This window comes from Eptatretus burgeri, chromosome 12, assembly GCF_056783735.1.
Source record: "Eptatretus burgeri isolate ZD-2024b chromosome 12, Ebu_testis_v1, whole genome shotgun sequence".
In the NCBI taxonomy this organism is placed as follows: Eukaryota; Metazoa; Chordata; class Myxini; order Myxiniformes; family Myxinidae; genus Eptatretus; species Eptatretus burgeri.
Genome location: NC_140972.1, coordinates 91,619,965 through 91,637,336, shown reverse-complemented (window position 1 = coordinate 91,637,336; position 17,372 = coordinate 91,619,965). Strand labels below are relative to the sequence as shown.

At 44.1% G+C, this 17,372-nt stretch overlaps 1 protein-coding gene across 4 annotated transcripts in view; it reads left to right on the top strand.

The window, feature by feature from the left end:
• The window catches only part of LOC147016127 (VPS10 domain-containing receptor SorCS3-like), a 999,683-nt gene that overhangs the window by 579,274 nt on the left and 403,037 nt on the right, over nt 1-17,372 (top strand). The gene's annotated exons all lie outside the window — the stretch shown is intronic.

Below are 17,372 nucleotides of genomic sequence, written 5' to 3'. Positions count from 1 at the left end.
AAAGTAGGAGGCATTGTTAAGAGGAAAGTGAACTAGGAAATCTGTATTTAACATTTGCAGTTACAGCACAAATGACCTTATAGCGAATGCACGTATGGATTCATATGTTCCCGTGATTAATAAGCTGAGCTGATTTCACATATGCAGTGTTTCTCATTTTCTTGTTGACCTTTTAAGTTGCAACTGCATTGTATTATTTGTATGTACCCTTTATTCAGACAATCCATGGCTAATTGAAGTCCACGTTGTTGAAATTTTATACGAAGGAGTCCGTAATTTCCTCTTGTAGTTCACAGTGATGTTTCTCATGTTCTGCCATTCTCCTTGCTCAGACAAGTCTCAGACATCTTCCAGAATTCTGCCTTTCATGGCTTGCAACCGGAACATTAATTATATACTGCCTTGAGCAGCCATGTGATGTGGTGCCTTACAACCTGTGTTCAACATCCCCTTTCATTCAGCCATCCCAGGGCTTCAAGATCGCAAATCACTGTTAACTTTTATCAGATTGCTTTTCTTCTCCAAAACATGCCCCCATCTCAGGTGGGGCAAAATGCCCATCCCTTCTCCTTAACCTTCAAGCTCCTTGTTATACGTTCAGAATACTGAACGTACACACCCAGAGCATCCGCACTGTGATGACAGTATTGCTGGCAATTTGTAATGAAAATGTTAAGTCCTGCACTGTATACTGAACATGTCGATCACACCTACATCAATATTATATACATTCAGGGTAGGGATGGCTGGGGTTCTTGCCCACCTTTACTGACACTTCCCCTCCAGGGACATGTTGCTAACTTGATAATATTAAGAATATATATATATATATATATATATATATATATATATATATATATATATATATATATATATATATATATATATATATATATATATATATATATATATATATTTTATGGTGATTCACTCTCCAGACAGATAATGTAAATTTTGGGAAAACAGTGGTTGGCAAACACAAAGCTTCTTTTGAAGGGTGCTGATATCTTGGTGTTTGTGACAGTAGTGCCTGGATTGTTTAGAAACCTTTCACACATGGCATCTGTCGGCTTTATTTTGTGTTGCGATAATAATGGTGCCTTTTCCAACCTCAAAAATCCTTTTGGTTTTTTTTTTTTTAGGGGGAAGGGTGAAAACGAGCATTCTGCTATGCCTCTGTCTGGATGGATGCCGCACTATTTTTACTGCAGTGTTTGACATCAGCATGTTTGACAAGGGTGTTGCTCGTTTTGTGATGTTTTTGCACATTTCTCTAACTTCGTGGCTAATTTTTGGCATTACTGATTGTGTATTCTATGCCTACCACCCACCCTCACTTGCACCCTGCCAGCCACATCCATCACTGTGGTGTCTGCTGTTCTCTCCAGATAAATTGTGCTTTCTCGACTCGTCATTCATAATGATTTCTGCATGTTATGGTGACATCATGGTGTTATTCATTTTAATGACGGTGGATGTCCACTCACGTAAACACTTGGTGTTGTAAATAGTAAGAAAAAGGGGTTTCGACCACTTTCACCCTACTTCACACCCCCCCACCCCACCCTCTCCTACCTCCCACTGTCCTTCCCCTTCCAATCCTGAGTCCAACCTTCAGTTTTCAAAACATTCGGTCCAGTAGTCCAGGAGTGCATATAAGCAGCCTACAAAGAAACAAACACACATACAGGCTCTTATTGAATTATACACTGAATATGATTATATAAAGCATCTTGAGACTTAAACCCACAATCAAAATGTCTTAAAAGAGCTTCCTTTTTGATGAGAAAAACAGACAGGGATAAGTGGGGGTTTATAACTTAAGACAGAGGCATTCCTTCCTCTTTATATAAATATGGAGACAGAAGTGAAATATTATGCCTGTGGAAGTATTGTTAAGACCATCTTATATCATCATGCTATATGTAATCTGAGCAGCGTCTGTTTGTTTGTTTGACTTCTATGCAATCCTGAATGTCAGGATGGACTGAGTTGGTAACTGGTGATTCTACTCTTGGGCAGACATGGGGAGGTTTTAGGTAGGAAAACAAATTCATCAGCCTGGGGGTTCAGTGTTGGGAGAGGATCCCAATGCTGTCAATGTAAATATGAATGGCAGTCCTGGTGGGAGTGGGTATAACAAGTCACCAATTCTGGGGGAATTATCCTATCCATAAAGACAGCTTCTTCCCCAGTTTTAATGTAAATCTGAATGCTGCAGAAATGGCTCTTTATTTCGTCAAACTTTTCTTGAAGGACAATGTAATTCACAATCTATCCAACCTAAAATGAATAAAGATTTCAACAATATTTAAAGCATAGTAACTAAACAGAGTACCAGACTCGGGGGCGTCATAGTTAGAGCGTCCACTCGGAGTCAGCGAAGTCGGTGGTTCGAGCCCTGGCCGAGTTGTACACAAATTCTTCATCTAAAAGAAATTGTACATGCTGCTCCCTTGCTTTACGCTCAGCATTTAAGAGGATAGAATACAGACAAAACAACACTAGGAAGGCAATGGAAAACCACCTAGGATAACCTTTGCCAAGAAACAGCTTTGGCAGCACCAATCATCTGAAAATAGGGTGTGGTACAGGTTTTAAAGAAGTAATTAATCTAACCAGGATATTTTATGTAAATTAATCTACACTAATAAGTGTGAGTGTGTGTCAGTGTGTCTCCTCCATAACTCCAAAAACCATGAAACATAGCAGCCTGAAACTTTGGAAGCAAACGAACAAAACTCCAAGGAAGTGCATGACTGAAAATTGGGTGTTTGGGTTAATTAAATCACCCCTTTAAAAGATAACTAATGGCCTTATTTACTTAAATACTTCACCAGGCGCATCCTCGGTCACCACTCTCGATGGGGTCTGAAGGCGTATCCTGGGTAACCTCGCTTGGGTCTGAAGCTGCCATGTTTTTTGGCCTGCTCAAACATGCCTTCACTTGGAGCAGGCTGCAGTGATTTCTTAACGATAAAGTTTTATTTTTTTCACTTTCCTCACTCATATGATTGAATGCCTGTTCATCATAGCTACGAATTGTTGTGTGCATCTCTTTTGTAAGTACTAGAGTTTTCAAATGAGGAGCTTAGAGTGATTTCATGCATTGTATGTTACAATTTTCCACAATCTACTCTCACGGACAAATTAAAGTACATAATCAAAATATTATTTCGGGTTTGAGGATAGGATATCGTCCGGACTAAATAAGTGTCGAAATCTGGAGTGAAATCTGATAATTTAAAGGAATAACAAGTCATAACTAAGCCGATATTCCTATTTACTTTAAGCAAGCAAGGCAATGTTCCCTCCTCCATACATACGCATGAAAATGTGAAATTTCCAAAGCATTCAACTTGTCTTTTTGCACTGTTTGTGGAATTGTATTGAATGAACAAAAAATTTAGGAATGTAGCAAAATGAACGAGCTTCATTGAGCTATATGATTTAACGCATTCACTGCTCGACTTCTCACCCTGCCCTTTAGAGGGACTGCCTTTGCATAGCATCTGGCAGATCAATGTGTATATTTTCAAAGGTTTTGCGAGGTGCTCTCCAGGGAGTCAAAGCAAATCTGGTGAAAAACGAACGTTAATAAAATTAAGTTATTACGTTTGTGCGGACGGCGAACGATGTACCCCGTGATGTGTGCACAGATGAGCAAGCAACATGGTGGATTTTTTTGCAATGTTTATTTCACAGATGATTGACCTTTGCGATGTCTCCGGGGTTTATCTGCATTAAGCAGCAACTCTTTTGAAGATAAATTCATTATTTGAAGGAATTCATTTTATATCATTAACTGCTGCATGCTTGGTGAAGACCAGCTTTAATGTTAAAGGGATCCCACATGGTATGCAGTGACAGCCTGGCCGGCCGTTCCTGATGAACCATTTAATTTGAGTGCTTGCGTGAGTGCTTTGCTGAGCGCCGATTGTTGATAGCGGTACCGTATCATGTCATTCAGACCGAGTGGTTTGTGCTCCGTCACCCTGAGCGAGTGGTTCGTGCCCCATCACCCTGAGCGAGTGATTCGTGCTCCATCACCCTGAGCGAGTGGTTCGTGCTCCGTCACCCTGAGCGAGTGGTTTGTGCTCCGTCACCCTGAGCAAGTGGTCCGTGCTCCTTCACCCTGAGCGAGTGGTTCATGTTCCGTCACCCTGAGCGAGTGGTTCGTGCTCTGTCACCCTGAGCGAGTGGTTCATGCTCCGTCACCCTGAGCGAGTGGTTCGTGCTGTCACCCTGAGTGTGTTGTTGTGAAAAAACACCCAATTTCCAAGCCATTTGCCATATTAACGTGTATTCTAAATTATCGAGCCAAAGTATTTTTCCACCCGTCACACGCAGCTGTTTTTATAGATTAATGTTTGTGAAAATATCCCTGAAACGTTAATATTGATGCAAAGTTGTTTCTTGGTAAAAGCTACTCAGAGCAGGAGTGTGTGTGTGTGTGTGTGTGTGTGTGTGTGTGTGTGTGTGTGTGTGTGTGTGTGTGTGTGTGTGTGTGTGTGTGTGTGTGTGTGTGTGTGTGTGTGTGTGTGTGTGTGTGTGTTTTGTTCATAAAGCATAACATTCTCTCTGCTAACTACCCTACCCCCATCTCTCTCTCTCTCTCTCTCTCTCTCTCTCTCTCTCTCTCTCTCTCTCTCTCTCTCTCTCTCTCTCTCTCTCTCTCTCTCTCTCTCTCTCTCTCTCTCTCTCTCTCTCTCTCTCTCTCTCTCTCTCTCTCTCTCTCTCTCTCTCTCTCTCTCTCTCTCTCTCTCTCTCTCTCTCTGTTCCATTCTTGCACTACACCTTCCCAGTACAGTGCAGCACCCTCCTCCCACATCTCTCTCTCTCTCTCTCTCTCTCTCTCTCTCTCTCTCTCTCTCTCTCTCTCTCTCTCTCTCTCTCTCTCTCTCTCTCTCTCTTTCTCTCTCTCTCTCTCTCGCTCTGTCTCTCTCTCTCTCTCTCTCTCTCTCTTTCTCTCTCTCTTTCTCTCTCTTTCTCTCTCTTTCTCTCTCTTTCTCTCTCTTTCTCTCTTTCTCTCTTTCTCTCTCTCTCTCTTTCTCTCTTTCTATCTGTCTCTCTTTCTATCTGTCTCTCTTTCTATCTGTCTCTCTTTCTATCTGTCTCTCTTTCTATCTGTCTCTCTTTCTATCTGTCTCTCTTTCTATCTGTCTCTCTTTCTATCTGTCTCTCTTTCTATCTGTCTCTCTTTCTATCTGTCTCTCTTTCTATCTGTCTCTCTTTCTATCTGTCTCTCTTTCTATCTGTCTCTCTTTCTATCTGTCTCTCTTTCTATCTGTCTCTCTTTCTATCTGTCTCTCTTTCTATCTGTCTCTCTTTCTATCTGTCTCTCTTTCTATCTGTCTCTCTTTCTATCTGTCTCTCTTTCTATCTGTCTCTCTTTCTATCTGTCTCTGGACATATCTGGAGAGTGGTTATATCAGGGCAGGGGTTGTCTCTGGACATGTCCGGGTGGTGTTTATGTCTGAACGGGAGTTTGTTTCTGGGGACGTATCCGAGTGGTGTTTCTCTCTGGCCAGTTTGGCTCCAGATGCATCTGGGCATGTTTGTCTCTCGCCGCACCTGGACAGTGTTTGTCTTCTGACACGACCGGACGGTGTTTGTCTCCCGATGCGTCCTGGCGGTGTTTGTCTCCTGACGTGTCCGGCCGGTGTTTGTGTCTGGACAGCTTGGCTCCGGATGCGTCCGGCGAGTTTTGTCTCTGGACATGTCTGGAGTTTGTTCATGGGCCGTGTTTATAGTATGACCAGTAGAAAATAGATTTCAGACATTATTTTGTTTCCATCTTCACTGTTATGCTATGCAGAATCATTTTGATGAGACTTTGAATCGTAATTAATGCTCCACTGCACATCTGCCTTCCCTTCTTCTCACCTCACACCGTCTTCCCTTCCCCTACCCCTCCTCGCTCCCCCACCCCTCCTCACTCCCTCTCTCTCCTCTCTCCTTTCCCCTCCACCTCTTCATTCTCCCTGCTCTCTCTCCCACCCTCTCTCCCTCTTCCCCCATCTTCCCCCCTCTTTTTCTCCCTCCCCCATTTTGTGTTCCCGTCAGCAAAGCGAAGGGTGGTATGTGCTAATCAATAAATAAATATGTAGGAGGTTCGGGGTTTGTAATGTGGTTTAGAATCACAATCTACATTCAACAGAAAAATGTGAAAAACTCAAATTCTGATACATCAGATGAATAAGGAGTGCCCACGAGTAGTTTTAACATTGTGGTCAAACAATATTAATCAATTAAAAAAATTAGAAGTCATCATCTCCATCCACTCCAAGTTATATTAGTCCGGGAGCCAACCTGTGTACGAGGCTGTTTTAGGGTTGGACCTTACAGCCTCTGCTATAAAATTTTACACCCCCAGGATGTTTAGATATATGTTTGCAGTTCATGAAAACCAATGTTGGCAATTCATAAGCTCTTGCGAAAAATTTTGGCGGCCGTTTTTGTTTGAGGAAGATTTGAAAAATTTGATAAAACAGCAATTGTCAATAAAATTTCTAAAAAAATTAAAAAATCACATTCATGAAAAATAAATGTGAACTAAATGTAAGAATTCAATCAGTGCATTGTAAAATGACAAAAAAAAATTGCCTTTGTGAAAGTAAACCTCGTAAAAGTACATAATTTTGTGAAAAATGCCTTAAAAATAACGTTTTTTGAAGATGGCCTTTAGAACTTTTCTTATCATAGGCAGATGCTGCATTAGAATACTAATTTCTCTTAATGTGATATGAACATGGTATCCATGGCTAATTAAAACAGCAAATTTCATTGAGTTCTATCAATTTTTAAAGAGAAAATTAACATTTTTGTCAACCAAAGTTACCCCTACCCCCAAAATCCTCTTACTCTATTGAACACAGTTCGGTTAAGGTTTGCTGGATCCAGGTTGGGTACTTCACAGTTCACTCTTCCAAAGGAAAATTCAATGGTGTTTGGAGTGACATGGCCCTGGAGCAGACATACAACAATGAAGGGAAGACATCTCTGTTCAAACGCATATCTCAGGCACCAGCTGCTCGAGATAAATATGTGAAAACAGCACCATTTCTCACAGCTGTATCAGAGAACATAAAGTCTATGGCTAATCTAGGCCAACAGGAATCTACTCATCATGGAGAAACACAGAAGCAGGCAACAGAAGAACATATGCATGTTGAGGAGATCAAGAAAGTGATATGCCAGCAGATGATAAACCCATTCCAGTGTAACAACCAAGTGGTTCTGCTCAATAGAGCAACTAGTGAGAAGGCTGCTTCAAAAGACTTGGTCCATGCTCAAGCTAAGGGCATGGAAGCCATTATGAAAGCAGAAGAGGTGGTCTCTATTAAGATTGAACCACTGAAGCTGGTAACTTTCTCCTCACAGAAGAAATCAAAACCATCAAGGAAACAGAGTTTAATCAGGATCTATCAAGATGAGACTGCAGCTACACGTGTGCTGTGTTTCTATCGAGATGCCGACCCAGTCACAAGACAGATTGCATTTTCCCATGAGTGGACAGACTATCCATCATCCCTGTTTGAGGTTGATCCACGCTTAGCACAGGGGTTGTAATGCGCAAAGGCAACGAGTCTGATTTCGTGGCAGTGCTAATTGCTGAAGCTGAGCAGGATGTTGTTTTACAGCTGCCATCATTACCACAGAGTGACCTATACACAGTTTATCTGGTAGACACAATGGCATTTGTAAATAAATACCAAAAAATGGGTGCGAAAACATTTGGTGAACTTCCCCAGCTGTATCTTCGCAAGCAGGGTGTATCCTGCAGTTGAAACCTGAAATGTGCAACTGTGTCAACATCATTGGTGATCAGTATGATTTTGATGATAGCCATACTTTGAAGGGTGATGAGCAGCAGAGGAGAAACCAGACAGACCAGGCAAGACAATTCTCACCATCCAAGAGTCTAGAAATTCCGGACTGGAATTTATTCATGAAGAATCCAAGAAATAAAGGAAATCTTCAGAACTTCATTGGCACTTCCCTTTGTGAGAGTCCTGAAGCTATTCCGGATGGAGTGACCATCATTCTTGGTAGTATGATGGAAAACAAAGGTCACACTCTTTCCATCACATCAGCATCAAGTTCAGTTCTGGACTTACCTTGTGAAGAACATGAAGAGAGAGACACAAGGATTATTGCTCATCTTGCGTATTGTGTGGAATATCTTGATCACCATCGAGCTGTTGTGCATGCAACAGATACAGACATAATTATGCTGTGTATATATCACTTCTGCTGCTTGAACACATTGCAAGAACTCTGGATACAACGGCAGAATCAATACCTACCTATTCATGAGCTGGTAGAAGTGTTGAGCAAGAAGTACCAGAAAATCCTCTTGATGTCGCAGCTACACTTCTGTGCACATATGTGTTGTGTGGATGTGACACAGTGAGCTACCCATTCAGAAGGGGAAAAGAAGAGGTCAGGTCAGGTATGGGAGCATGTGCCAGAACAGCGCGTCGCTGCGTCCACTTTCCGCCGGTACTCCAGGGGCCTCCGTCTGGCCATCCCCCAGGCAGATGCCAGGCCCATCCCCATCTCCTTGAGATGATGGTCAACCTGCTGCAACCATGAGGCACGTGGTCGGCCCACTGGCCTCCCACTCATGAGACTCCTCGCTGAGAGAATCTGGTGAGCAGGATCAGCGTCAGGAAAAACGAGCCACATGTCCATACAGCCGCAGCTGACGCGCTCACGGACTATGCAGGTAACAAATCTCATCCGAGTCTCTCTCAGCAACCGCTGGGTTGGACACAAAATCCGACCAGCGATAGCTAAGGATTCTCCGAAGAGACCTGGTACCAAAGGAATTAAGTCTCCATCTCAGATCCTTGGTCAAAGTCCAAGTCTCGCACCCATAGAGCAAGACTGGAAGTACCAAGGACCTGAAGACTCAGACTTTCGTCCTCCCGCACAGGTACCGGCAGCGCCACACCCCATGATCCAGTGAATCCATGACTCCCCAGGCCCGACCCAGACGTCTATTGACCTCCGGCTCACAACCTGCGGAGACATGAATATCACTGCCAAGGTAAGTGAATCTCTCCACGACCTCAACATCCTCACCACAAACAGACACAGACAGGACAGCAGCATCCAAGATGTCACCGAAAGCCTGGATCTTAGTTTTGACCCAAGAAATCCGTAATCCCAACGGCTCCGACTCCTCATTCAGCACCTCGAGGGCCCCCAAGAGGATGTCTAAAGTCTCCGCAAAGATGACTGCATCATCTGCAAAATCAAGGTCTGAGATCTTGACATTGCCAAACGATACACCGCAACTTGATCTCTCCGACATCCTCCCTAAAATCCAGTCCATACAAGTGCTGAAAAGTGTGGGGGCAAGTACACATCCCTGACGAACTCCAGTAACAACTGGAAATAAGTCAGAGATGGTACCACCACACTTCACAGCACTCTCAGTACCAGAGTAGAGTTCAGACATCAGATCGATCAGTTTCGGTGGCACCCCACGAAGACCAAGAATCCTCCAGAGGACATCCCGATTCACTGAATCGAACGCTTTACAGAGATCAACATAGGCTGCAAGCAGCCCCTGCCGAAACTCTCGTCTGTGTTCGGTGAGGACACGAAGTGCAAGGATACGGTTAATCGTTGACCTCTTTGGTGTAAAGCCTGACTGCTCTGGACGCTGGTGCTCAAGCAGATGGTGGCAAACCCTATCAAGAATTATCCGAGCAAAGACCTTGCCCGGCACTGAGAGCAGCGTCACCCCTCGGTAGTTTTTGCAGTCTTGGCGATCACCCTTCCCTTTCCAGAGAGGGACAACAAGGCCCCTCTTCCAGTCAGTTGGGATGATGCCTGTGTTCCTGTGAAAAGAAGAGTGGCACAGGTTTCTCTGGGACTGATAGGAAACCTTCCCCACCTTGTTGATTTTGGAAGAGATAGTGAAATGGCAGCAACAGAATGTGTCATTGATGAGGCCAGAGTATACTGGACTGCTCTGCATGGCCAAGGGTTCAGCTGTTTGGATACCCTCAGGCAGCATATGTTTGTCTCTTCAAAATTAGACCTTAGGTCACTGCCAGCAACAGAAGATGCGTTTTACTTCCTTGTTTTAAGAGCATTGTATCAATTGCTTCTGTATAGACGTGCACATCTCAGTGACCGAGCACTTCCCCCAGCCACAACATTTGGCAGAACCCTTATCAATGGAAAACTGGTCCCAATTCTCATGTCTAAGCCAGCCAAGCCAAACATAGACAAAACGGTGTCTTGCATGTGCAAATTATCCAAATGTCTGAAACGATGTTCATGCAAAAAGGCTGCTGTGCCTTGCTGAGTGACATGCATATGCCTTGGTCAGAGAGGTTCATGTGGTGGAGTTGTTTCAGAGTGACTCTTCCTCTGAAGAGGATGTTTCATGTCACAATATTGTGTTAATCCATTTCTAATTTTATCTTCCTTAAAACCATGGCATGTAAAAGTATGTTCTTGTTCCTGACCCCATTGATAGTCAAGCATTTCTGAGTTACATAAATCTTTTGTTGTTTGACATATAACCTTGTCAATTGAAGGTAGGTTAAATCTACACCAATTGTGATATAGGAAATGAACTCCTCTTTAATATGAGGGGTCATTTGTGTATATAGGTTTAGTGGTTATGATTTTAGGACAATATGAATTACCCCTACCCCCATCCTACATCTTCGCTTTTGCCAACATTTTGTTATCAGAGGGGGCTCGCAAAAGTGTTGACTGTGTTGTTGCGCAAGAGTTTCACCATTGCCAACATTGGTTTTCATATACTCAAAGGGTGTCTCTTTATGAAAATCAACACAAAAATTTTATAGCAGACCGGGCAATTTTTTTTTAATTTTGATCGGTTGGCTCCCGGACTAATATAGCTTCTCCAAAAGCAATCTATAATAATATATGTCAGTGTGTTTCAGTCGAATCAGTCAGTCAGTCAGGGTGTCTCCTCCATAACTCCAAACAAAACCATGAAACCTATCAGACTAAAACTTTGCATGCATACCAAGGTAACTCCAAGGTAGTGCTTGAATGGAAACTGGGTGTTTGGGTAAATTTAAACACCCCTTTGAACATAATTTAGGGAGTGCGCGCCACAAAAAAAAAATGCTGTGAAGATGGTGGTGCACCAGCTTGTTCAGCTCTTTCTCAGTTTGCTGAGGTCTTTCGCTTTTTTGGAGGGGGGGTGGGGGGGGTCAAACAAAATAAACAATTTTGTTTGGCCTGGTTAACAAGGCATTGACTTGGAACAGGCCGCAGTGGTTTCTTAACGATAAAGGTTTTATTTTTCACTTTCTTCATATATCATCGAATGCCTGTTCTTCATACGAATGAATGGCTGTATACATTGCTATTCAGGTGCAATCACAAATTAGGAGCTTGGAGAGATTTCATGCATTATATGATGTCATTTTCCACGATCAGGGGATGGTTATAAAATATTTTAAAGGCCTTGAATATCTCTTGGAGCACAGTCAAGGCAATGACTAAGAAGTGGGAGACGTATGGTACCACCAAGACCATGCCGAGATCAGGTCGTCCTTTCAAATTGGATGACCGAGCAAGGAAGAGACTGATTAGAGAGGCCACTAAGAGACCAATAACAACTTTGAAAGAGCTACATGCCTTTATGGCAAAGACTGGTCACTGTGCATGTGACAACAATATCCCAAGCACTCCACAAGTCTGGCCTGTATGGTAGGGTGCCAAGAAGGAAGCCATTACTCAAAAAAGCTCTCCTTGAGTCCCATTTGAGGTATGCAAAAACCACTCTGGAGATTCTTAAGCCATGTGGCAAAACGTTTTGTTGTCTGATGAAACCAAGATGGAACTTTTTGGCCTAAATGCAAAGCATTACATTTGGCACAAACCCAACCCAACACAGCACATCAACCAAAGAACACCATCCCTACTGTGAAGCATGGTGGTGGCAGCATCATGTTATGGGGGTTTCTCATCAGCAAGGAACTGCAGCACTTTTCAGGATAGAAGTGAAAATTAATGGAGCACAATTCAGAAAAAAAGCCTAGAGGAAAACCTGCTGCCCTCTGCAAGAAAGCTGAAATTAGGACAGAAGTTCACCTTTCAGCAAAACACTGACCCAAAGCGCACAGCCAAAGCTGCACTGGAGTGGCTGAGGAACAAAAACATAAATGTCCTTGAGTGGCCCAGTCAGAGCCCCGACCTCAATCCAATTGAAAATTTGTTGCATGATTTGAAGATTGCTGTCCATCAACACTCCCCATGCAACTTGACTAAGCTGGAACAGTTTTGTGCAGAAGAATGGGCACATATTGCCAATCAAGGTGTGAAAAGTTGGGAGAGACTGTTCCCAACAGACTCACAGCTGTAATTGCTGTCAAAGCTGCATCCAGCAAATACTAACTCAGGGGGATGGACACTTATCCAACCAAGATATTCCAGTTTTGTATTTTCAATTCATTTTCTGAAATCTGTAGAATTTGCTTTTCATTTCGAAATTGTGGGTTACGATGTGTAAATAAAGGTGGAAAAAGTCTGATTTAATCCAATTGAATTCCAGGCTAAAAGGGAACAAAAGGTGAAAAATTTCAAAGGCCATGTAGATTTTCTATAGGCACTGTAAATGTTACAAAACATATATTAAAGTACTAGATCATGTTTCCGATCAGGTTGAAATTTAAACATATTCTTCATCACTACTCGATCATAATTGTGAAGTTTCACATCGATTGATGAAGCAGTTCAAGAGAAAGAAAATTTTAAAGATATTTTGCTCAATTCAATATGGCTGTCAGACCATATGACATCAATTATTCGTGAATACCCTGGTATCCGCAAGGCTTGAGGAACATTTGTGTGAAGTTTTGCCTCGATCTTTCCAGCATTCTGGAGAAGAAGATTTTTTATTTTAAATGTTTTAGGGTAAATCCAATATCGGTGCCAAACCATGTGACCTATGACATCATATGTGTGAATGTTTTGTTCCTCATGGATAGGCGGCCATACTTGTAAAGTTTTGCATCCATATGTTCAGCCATTTCAGAGAAGAAGATTTTTGAAGGTTTAAAAAAAAAAAAAATGGCTGCCGAATCACGTGACTAACGTCATCATATTTTTTTTCTGTCGACCGATTTGTCCTTAAATGACCCTAAAAAATTTTCAAACTTATTGGATGTAGTGTTCTACATATGCAATTATGACATCATTAAAAATCAAACTTATTCCCAATGAGTGCTTGCCGTGTGCCAAGTTTCAATTTTTCCCTTGGTGCGGTTTCAGAGATACAGAGGTCCAAAGTTTTTTCCTTTTTTCCAACATGGCTGCCACACCACATAACCTATGACATCATAATTATCATTAAAACATTATACATGGCGGAGGAGGGCGGAGGAGCTCCTTGTGAGCCAACGGCCATCCATATCTAGTGCCCAACTGTGTCTGCGGACGTCTTCCTGCAGTTGGGTCACTTCCTATTAGGAGGTTGGTGGCAGGATTTGCACACCGGCCACCGTAAAACCGTTCATTCCGCAAAACGCAAAAACGCAAAAAAATCTGAAAACCCACTCCGTGGGAGTACCTCCTGTGCAGCTTCCCTTCGCAGGGCAGCTCACCGGATGACGGGATTGGGGCAAAGCCTTCAGGACCCCCAATCTTTGATAGGAGGGAAACCACGGGGTAACATCCCTGGGTCAGATTGCGGGAGAGTGTGTCAGAGTGGTGCTGAGGTGTCGTCCACCAGACGGCGGTCTCCTTGGGTTAACCTGAGGCGGTCCCTTCGGGTGGGCGCCTGGAATGTCCTATCCCTAAGAGAGGATGATCACCTGTCTCTGTTATCATCTGAGCTCAAGCGTTTGGACATTGGGATTGCAGCTCTTTCTGAGGTTCGGAGACCGGATTGCAGCGAGATAATGGTGGGTGGTTACACCTACTATTGGTCTGGTCGCTCTGATGGTTACCATACCCAAGGAGTTGCTGTAGCTGTGTCCAACAAGCTCACCCCAATGATAATTGAGGTAACACCGGTCAACGAGCGTATTATGAGATCAAGGATTCGTCACTCCTTAGGTGTCATTTCCCTGGTCTCTGTTTATGCTCTGACTGAGGCGAGTGATCTCACCGTGAAGGATGCATTCTACGCCACACTCGAGTCTGTGGTTGATCAGTGCCCCAGACGAGATACACTTCTAGTCTTGGGGGATTTAAGTGCATCGACTGGAACTGATAGGGACGGTTATGAGGTGTGTGTTGGTCCCCATGGGTCAGGAACTATGAACCAGAATGGCACTAAGTTCCTTGACTTTGCAAGAAGTCATGGACTTAGGGTGGCTGGTTCATGGTTTCAGCGCCCACAAGCTCATCCCTGGACTTGGTATTCCAACGCTGGCGGTGTGGCAAAGGAGATTGACCGTGTCCTCATTGACGGTCGTTGGAGGATGATCCAGAACTGCAGGGTCTACCGGAGTGCTCAGTTCCTCAATACTGACCACAGGCTTGTTGTAGCAACTCTAAAGCTGCACCTTAAATCCTGGAGAATGGTACCATCCCAGCCGAGGCTGGATGTTGCCAAGCTCAGGGATGAGAGAGTAGCTGAGGAGTTTGCGAACAGGCTGAGTGGACACTTGGGGGGTCTGGGTACTTTGGGGGGTCCTGAAGAGTTGTGGAGCACCTTCAAGACCACCTTCCTTGATGTTGCCGGTGGATGCCTTGGAGCTCACCGCAGGGCAAAGAAGAATTTTGTCTGTCAAGGGACACTGGATACCATTGACCAGAGTCGCAGGGCCAGGCTGAATGGCAGAGCTGAGCTGTTCAGGGAGCTGAGGCGTAAAACTGTACGTGCACTGAGGGTGGACAAGGAGGTCTATGTGCGAGGAATCTGTGAGGGGGTAGAGCATCACCTGTGGACAAGTGATTCTCGTCCCGCTTACAGGGGAATTCACGCATTACGTTCATCCAAGCCCATCCCTCGGAGCACTACAGTTCGAGCAGAGAGTGGTAGGCTCTTGACAGAGGAGTCTGAAGTGAAGGCCCGCTGGGCCGGTTACTTTGAGCGGTTGTACCAGGCTGATCCCCCAACTGTCGAGTTGGACGTCAAGGGTGTTACAATCCCTGTTGCTGACCCTCGAATCAACTGTGGTCCACCTACGCTTGTGGAAACACGGGCTGCGGTGAACCAGTTGAAACAGGGCAAAGCTCCAGGGATCTGTGACATCCATGCCGAACTTCTCAAGGCTGGTGGAAATGCTGCACTCGTGTCGTTGCATGCAGTTTTGTGCTCTGCCTGGAACACAGGCATCATCCCAACTGACTGGAAGAGGGGCCTTGTTGTCCCTCTCTGGAAAGGGAAGGGTGATCGCCAAGACTGCAACAACTACCGAGGGGTGACGCTGCTCTCAGTGCCGGGCAAGGTCTTTGCTCGGATAATTCTCGATAGGGTTCGCCACCATCTGCTTGAGCACCAGCGTCCAGAGCAGTCAGGCTTTACACCAAAGAGGTCAACGATTGACCGTATCCTTGCACTTCGTGTCCTCACCGAACGCAGACGAGAGTTTCGGCAGGGGCTGCTTGCAGCCTATGTTGATCTCTGTAAAGCGTTCGATTCAGTTAATCGGGATGTCCTCTGGAGGATTCTTGGTCTTCGTGGGGTGCCACCAAAACTGATCGATCTGATGTCTGAACTCTACTCTGGTACTGAGAGTGCTGTGAAGTGTGGTGGTACCATCTCTGACTTATTTCCAGTTGTTACTGGAGTTCGTCAGGGATGTGTACTTGCCCCCACACTTTTCAGCACTTGTATGGACTGGATTCTAGGGAGGATGTCGGAGAGATCAAGTTGCGGTGCGTCATTTGGGAATGTCAAGATCTCGGACCTTGACTTTGCAGATGATGCAGTCATCTTTGCGGAGACTTTAGACATCCTCTTGGGGGCCCTCGAGGTGCTGAATGAGGAGTCAGAGCCGTTGGGATTACGGGTTTCTTGGGTCAAAACTAAGATCCAGGCTTTCGGTGACATCTTGGATGCTGCTGTCCTGTCTGTGTCTGTTTGTGGCGAGGATGTTGAGGTCGTGGAGAGATTCACTTACCTTGGCAGTGATATTCATGTCTCTGCTGGCTGCGAGTCAGAGGTCAATAGACGTCTGGGTCGGGCCTGGGGAGTCATGGATTCACTGGATCATGGGGTGTGGCGCTGCCGGTACCTGTGCGGGAGGACGAAAGTCCGAGTCTTCAGGTCCTTGGTACTTCCAGTCTTGCTCTATGGATGTGATTTGGACTCTGACCAAGGATCTGAGACGAGACTTAATTCCTTTGGTACCAGGTCTCTTCGGAGAATCCTTGGCTATCGCTGGTCGGATTTTGTGTCCAACGAGCAGTTGCTGAGAGAGACTCGGATGAGATTTGTTACCTGCATAGTCCGTGAGCGTCAGTTGCGGCTGTATGGACATGTGGCTCGTTTTCCTGACTCTGATCCTGCTCACCAGATTCTCTCAGCGAGGGAGTCTCATGAGTGGAGGAGGCCAGTGGGTCGACCACATGCCTCATGGTTGCAACAGGTTGACCATCATCTCAAGGAGATGGGGATGGGCCTGGCATCTGCCTGGGGGATGGCCAGACGGAGGCCCCTGGAGTACCAGCGGAAAGTGGATGCAGCGACGTGCTGTTCTGGCACATGCTCCCATACCTGACCTGACCTGATTATACATGAGTAGTCGCTCATTTGATGAAAATTTTGTCTCATTCTGACAAGCGGTTGTGGAGAAAAACACGAAAGTTCTGTGCGGACAAACAAACAGACAAACAAGAAAAGTCGTCATGCAGAGCAAGATACTCGCAAAATCCATCAAACAAATGTGACCTTAATAATTGGCTGGTTGAATTCAGTGACCTGAAATATAAATCCTCTTCAAATTTTAAGTCAATTGGATGAAAATTGAGGATTTTAGAAATACCACCTTAGTTGTTGACGATTTGCAATATTAAGGCAGATTGATTGTCTTGAGGTCATTATTTTATCATTTCACTTTATTTATTGTTCACTAAGATTTCAATATATTTAATATTGTACAAACATAATCATGAATTATTTTGATATTAAATCACAGTTTTGAGACGTAGCGGATTTACAACTGAACCAAATATTTGACACTTTTTAATTTTCCGATTTTGTTTGTTTGTTTGTTTGTTTGTTTGCTTTAAGATAAATAAAGGAGGGATTTTCCACGCATATGTGAAAGTAAGATGCAATGTCATCGAATGAAAAATATACCAAATTCATTGTGATGTTTGATAGTTGGACAGACTGATTGTGGAAAGATTTGTCTCCTGATGAAAAGCATTCTTACATATCCTAACTTTTTTGATTATGATAATTCAATTGT